General features: G+C 38.9%; 1 long non-coding RNA gene across 2 annotated transcripts in view; it reads left to right on the forward strand.

Moving 5' to 3' along the window:
- LOC138176254 (uncharacterized) overlaps window positions 1–6,000 on the forward strand; it is a 110,779-nt gene that overhangs the window by 33,776 nt on the left and 71,003 nt on the right. For both annotated transcript variants that reach the window (XR_011172199.1, XR_011172198.1), the window contains 2 exons: window positions 488–555; window positions 2,788–2,889. This is a non-coding gene — a long non-coding RNA (uncharacterized lncRNA). The remainder of the gene's footprint in view (window positions 1–487; window positions 556–2,787; window positions 2,890–6,000) is intronic.

The following is a 6,000-nucleotide window of genomic DNA, read 5'->3' on the forward strand; positions in this document are numbered from 1 at the left end:
AGTGGTTCATTGAAAAGCATTCTGTATTTGAAGTCAGAGGACCTGGGTTTAAGCCCCCTAACTAAGGTAGTAAGGTATGAGCTTGGGAAAATCGCCACCTCCATGCCCCTCAGTTTTTTATCTTTGTAAACTCCTTGAGGGCAGGAACTCTTTTTGCTTTTTCTCTGTATCGCTAATGCTTGGGAAATAAGGTAGAGATAGGGACTGGATCTATAATTTTAAAGGTGTAGGAAACTTATAGGGAGAGGAAATTCCTTTATCAAAAATGGTTAGCAACTTCTAATGCTATTTGTAGTCTCATTAGAGAGATTTACTTGGGGACACTGAAAGCTTAGGTGACTTGTCCAGGATGCGCAATCAGCATATGTCAGAGGCAAAGCTTGAACCTGGGTCTTCTTAACCATCCATTCTCAGTCTACTCCCACATACTACCTCTAGACTGGTAGATAGTAAGTACTTAATTGCTGCTTGCTTGCTTAATTGACAGGTTTCTTGATGCCAGACCACTGGGGTAGAACACTAAAGACAGACATCTGTGGACAAGGTTTCAGGAGGGTAAGGTCTTGCAGTGCTCAGTTTTACTATATAAAATGTGTTGTGGTGGTGGTTGTAGTTGTGGTTGTGTCATTTTTCAGTCATATCTGACTCTCCGTGACCTCATTTGGGGTTTTCTTGGCAAAGATACTGGAGTGGTTTGCCATTTCCTCCTCCAGCTCATTTTACAGATGAGGAAACTGAAACAAACCAGGATTAAGTGACTTGCCCAGGATCACACTGCTATTAAGTGTCTGAGGCCCTATTTGAACTCAGGAAGATGAGTCTTCCTGACTCTAGGTCTGGCTATCTACATTGCTACCTAGGTTCGCCATATAAAATTTAAATCTCCTTAAATATGGAATTTAAAATATATAAATACTATAGAATCTATATTTGATGACATGCTGCTATGGGGGGAAAGGAGGAGAGGGAGGGGAAGAAAATTTGAAACTTAAGAGATTGTGGAACTAAATGTTGTAAACTAAAAGTAAATAAAAAGACATCAATTGTTTTTTTAAAAAAGGAAAAAAATAAAATATAGAAATATATGTATACATATATACATATATATTCACGAACGAGTGACTGATGGCACTTTCTAAACTACAACAAACTAATATTTTAAATTAAATCACATTACCAAAGAACAATAACACCATTGACATTAATTTTTTCCCTAATATGATATTATATCCTAATCTAGGATTTGTTGTCTAATAGATATTTTCAAGGAATATCTTCTGCATTTAATTTTTAAAACTTGTAAAGTCATATTTACTTAGAGACAGATTTAAAAGATCTCACCAAAGAGACAAACTTTTGATATTGTAACAGAAATTCATTTTTGATACAAAAAGAATTTTTTCCACCTTTTATACAAACTACTAACAGGGCAGTTTAATTGATGTGTTTGTTTATTAATTTGTTCACCTATCTATCCATCTATTAATTAACCTCAATGAAATTTGTTCTTACCTGTTTAGTGAAGTTATGAGAGAAAAGTGAAATACCTGGATCCATGTCAAGTATATTCCCTCCAAGGTGCTAATAGAACAGGCCAAGAATGTAACGAATGGAACTGACTATAAAAAGCTAGTTACAGTCCCAGATTTGCCATTTACTAACTTTACTGACTTTATTCAGATTTCTTAACCTCTTTTGGCCTTGGCTTCCTCATCTGTAGAATAAAACTTGGCTGCTTATCGTCAAATTAGATAATTTATGTTAATGGATTTGTAACCATAAAAGTGCTATTTAAAGTGCTAAATATATAACATATATGAAAGTAATTTGTATTGTTTTGAACAAAATCTCTATATTTACTTGTACTACAACCAAATAGATCCATTGGCAGCTGGGATAAGGCCTAAGTGGCTGCTTGGCATATTGAAGAGTTAGGAAAGATTGAGTTGAAAGAGGTGGTGTGATGCAGCAAAGGGACCTGTGTTCAAATTTCTCCTTTGTCATCATCTGGGTGACCTTGGGAAAGTTCCTTCACTTCTCTGGGCCTCAGTTTTTGCATTTGTATGTAACTGGTCTGGTTGAGGGCCTAGTCCTGGGAGTGTGCACAAAGGAGCCCTGTGGATATTTGGTGAAACTGTTTTGAGCAGTGCACAATGACAAAGAATGGAGGGCCATGCAGAGCATGTGACTCCCACTTCTGCCAGCAAATTGAGTCCCTCAAGGGCAGCTACATTTCCCACCTCATGATTATAAGAGTACTCCATGAGGGTTGGGGTGGGGAATCTGCGGCTTCAAGGCCACATCGCCCCTCTAGGTTCTCAAGTACAGCCCTTTTTACTGCATTCAAACTTCACAGAACAAATCCCCTTAATAAAAGGATTTGTTCTGTAAAACTTGAACTCAGTCAAAAGGTTGCACCCAAGGACCTAGAAGGACACATATAGGCTCCAGGCTCCAGGTTCCCCACTCCTGGAGAGTGTCTTTCTGATGCTATTGGATAGATTCCAATGCCCCAATATCATCCAATTGATTAAAATCAACTGGCTTTTGCAAAGTCACATTTACTGAAAAGGTATGGTAAGGAAGAAGTACAGAAACATTCCCCTGAACCAGGCACAGTCTCCTCTCTACCACCTCTGTCCCTGGGAAGAGTGCAGACCTAAAGGGGGTCTCACCCCAGAGTTCCCTTCTGAATGTCACATCGCCAGTGGATGGCATCAGTATCTTGCTTGCAAGCCCTGGATCCTTGGTTGCTGCATGTATTGATTCATGAGCTGGACATTTCAGGTTGCTTCTCACCCTGCTCAGCTGTGTGTCTGCAGAGGTCTCTGCCATGGACTCCTGTCACTGGACCTGTGGAGGCTTCTCTGAAGTTTTCCATCTTACAAGGTTAGTCTGCCTCTAGTACTCTTTCATCTAGGAATAGGAAAGAATAAACATGACAGGGACAGAATCAACAGAAGTACTGTGTGGTTTTGAAGCTACATGATGGCCAGGTGGGAGAGGGACACCCCCACCCAGAGGCCTACAACATATCTTCCTCTTCACTCAAACTGCCAGGGAGAGAGAGGAGATTTGGTTGGTTAGTGCCTTTTGTATACACACTTTAACCTTTGTAGTAAGCAGCCAGGAAACAGTCACAAGATATCTAAACATGCTCTGAAGTGGAGAGACAGGCTTCTCCATTCTGCATCATCACATACTTCCAGAAGCAGGGTGACCAACCATCCTTGTGAGGCCCTTGCTCCCATGACTGGATCTTCCTCATTGGCCAGTCCTCATTCCATTTGAAATGAGGAGGTTGAACTACATGGTTTCTGAGGTCCCTTCTATTTTTAAATCTATGACCCCACTTCTTTTTTTTTATCATAAAATCTAAATTTTTATTTTATATTACATACACCAAAAACTGTCTGTTAGGAAAAGGAATCATACAAACAAAAAAAATGAGATGCATTTTTAAAAAGTCAGAATGTCATAACAGAAAAATAGATAGCCACACTTCATTCTACTTCCACCCATTTTGTATCTTGAAAAGAGTTTCTTTGGGTACTTCTGAATCAATGATTAAGTTGCTGAGTATATATTTATGAGCCCACTTTTAATGCTTACTAGCTATGTGACCATGAACAAATCTCTTAACCTCTCTGAGACCAACCAGTTGTCCATGATGGGAGTTCCCACATCAATGAAATCATAGGTCCTTGATCGATTATTGAAAGTTGCACTATAAACATAGGAAAAGGGAAAAGAAAATAAGGGAAAAAAGGGAGAATAAAAAAAGGAAGAAAAAGAAATGTTGGCATAGCTCAGGGGTCACTGTTGTACAGAGTTGTAAAGTTGATTCTAGTTATCTTTGGGTCTGTAAGGACAATAATGATATACCTGATTTTCTGAACCGGGGGGTAGAGACTGAGCATTTATCAGTCTGGAGAGTAACTTCTCAGGATTCACTTTAAGGGGGAAATTTCTTTTGTGTTCCCACGCAATGTTATTATAACTTAACAAAATATAGGTGCATGGCTTCCAATCTATGACTTCATTTGGAAGTATGGTTGAAGGTAGGGAGGAGGAGCAGCCAGTTACAATACTGTGCCCATTCCTAGGTTTGACTTGTATGAAGGAATGTAGATTTATTCGAGAGGCAACAAAAGTCTCCCTGCCAAAAACAGTTCCCCTACTAACTGTTTGAAATTCATACTGTCATTTAGGTTAAGACACAGTGTCCTGAAAACTCGTGTGAATAAGCAAACTATGACCCAGGAAAGACAACACCTAAAGCCATTAAGCACTCACTAACACATTCTCTCAGATTAATCGAACAGATTAGCTTTAAGAAGAGACAAACTATGAGGTATGACACATGGGACAAGTAAACATAGAGAATTAGAGAGGTCAGGAACAGTGTCTAATTACGTAGGGCAAGACAGAAAATAAACTGCAAGGAAAATTCTGCCTGTGGATAAGAGAATTCAAACAAATTCCCAAGCATCTTCAAGGCCACTTAGAATGGGCACTAATTTGGGGTTGCTGAAGCCACCACTCAATCATTTAATTAAAATGAGTTTATATACCCAGAGTTTACACAATGCCTGACAGTTAATAAGAACTTAATCAAGCATTTTTCATTCATTTATTGACCCCTGTGTTCCAGATATACACTAGGTGCTGAAGATACAAAGACAAAAATGCAAAAGTCTTTGTCCTCATGAAGCATATATTCTACGGGAGAAACAAAATATATGTAAAGTAAATATAAAATGTAAAATACATGCAAAGTATATAAATATAGGATATTGTGGGGGGGGGGTCACACCTGAGGGGATGCAGAAAGTGGCACTTGACCAGAGCTTTGAAGGACACTTAGGGGAGGTAGAAATGAGAAGAGAGGGCATTCCTGGTATAGGAGGTAGCCTGTGCAAAAGTATAGAGGAAGGTTACCAGATGTCACCTGTGAGCCAACAAGAAGGAAGCCATTTTGATTGTCTGTAGAATACTTGAAGGGGAGTCATGTTTGGAGGGGTAGTCTGGATCCAGAAAGTTTCTATAATAAGTATCTAGTGTGAACTAAGAATTTCTAAGGAATATTACAGGGGAATTTTCTCCCTTTGGAAGCTCCAAGAGGATTATTATTAGAACTAAAGGGGGAGAATCATGAAAAATCATTGGAAAAATAATTTATAGCACCTCTCCTAGAAATTGACGTGATTTTATTTTATCCTTTTAAGGCCTCTGTGAAGTTGGGTCTGTTATTAGCCACATAACACAAACGAATTGTATAGGTCATGAAGGCTTTTGTCTGCAAAACCTAGGACTGGTCATATTTATAGCTGTTGTAGGTGACCGGTTATTGGTATGATTTTGGGGAAGGAAGCAGTGTTAGATTTGGAGTTAGAAGAAATCAGAGAACCTAGGTTCCATTCCCAGCTTTGTTATTTACCATGTGTGAGAAATTGAGCAAATCACTTAACTTCTTGGCTCTGCTCCTTATCTGTAAAAATAAGGGGTCTCTAAATTCCTTTCCAGACCTAACATATTATCCTATGAACTTAAAAAGACCTCATATCTTACTGTACTAGTCAAGGATTTCAAGGAAGAGAAACAAAGCCTTACAGTTGATCTAATTATGGCACTTATTGATAATAAGCAAACTAACTTGGTTTAACTTATGCAATAATATGCCAACCAGTTTAGAGTATATACTCAGCCACATGAGGATCCAAGACAAGCTTTGACTTGGCTCAGGGAAATTAAGATATGCAGAACTGCAACTAGCAATTTTGACACCAGGGCAAGAAACACTCACATGCTCTTAAATAAACTGTGAGGAGAGAGGAGACAGAGACTCAGGGATACCTTTGAGGCTGCTCCAAGGAAAGTCACTGCCCTGGAATGAGCTCCCCGGACTTGTGACCTTTGGGGGATGGGTTAGAGGGAGAGAAAGTATAATATCTGATACCCTTCTAGTAGTTCAACCACTTATTCTTTTTTTTTTTTTTT

Source organism: Petaurus breviceps, unplaced genomic scaffold, assembly GCF_028583685.1.
Source record: "Petaurus breviceps papuanus isolate PSGF00001 unplaced genomic scaffold, PetGlider_PUasm1.0 84, whole genome shotgun sequence".
Taxonomy (NCBI): Eukaryota; Metazoa; Chordata; class Mammalia; order Diprotodontia; family Petauridae; genus Petaurus; species Petaurus breviceps.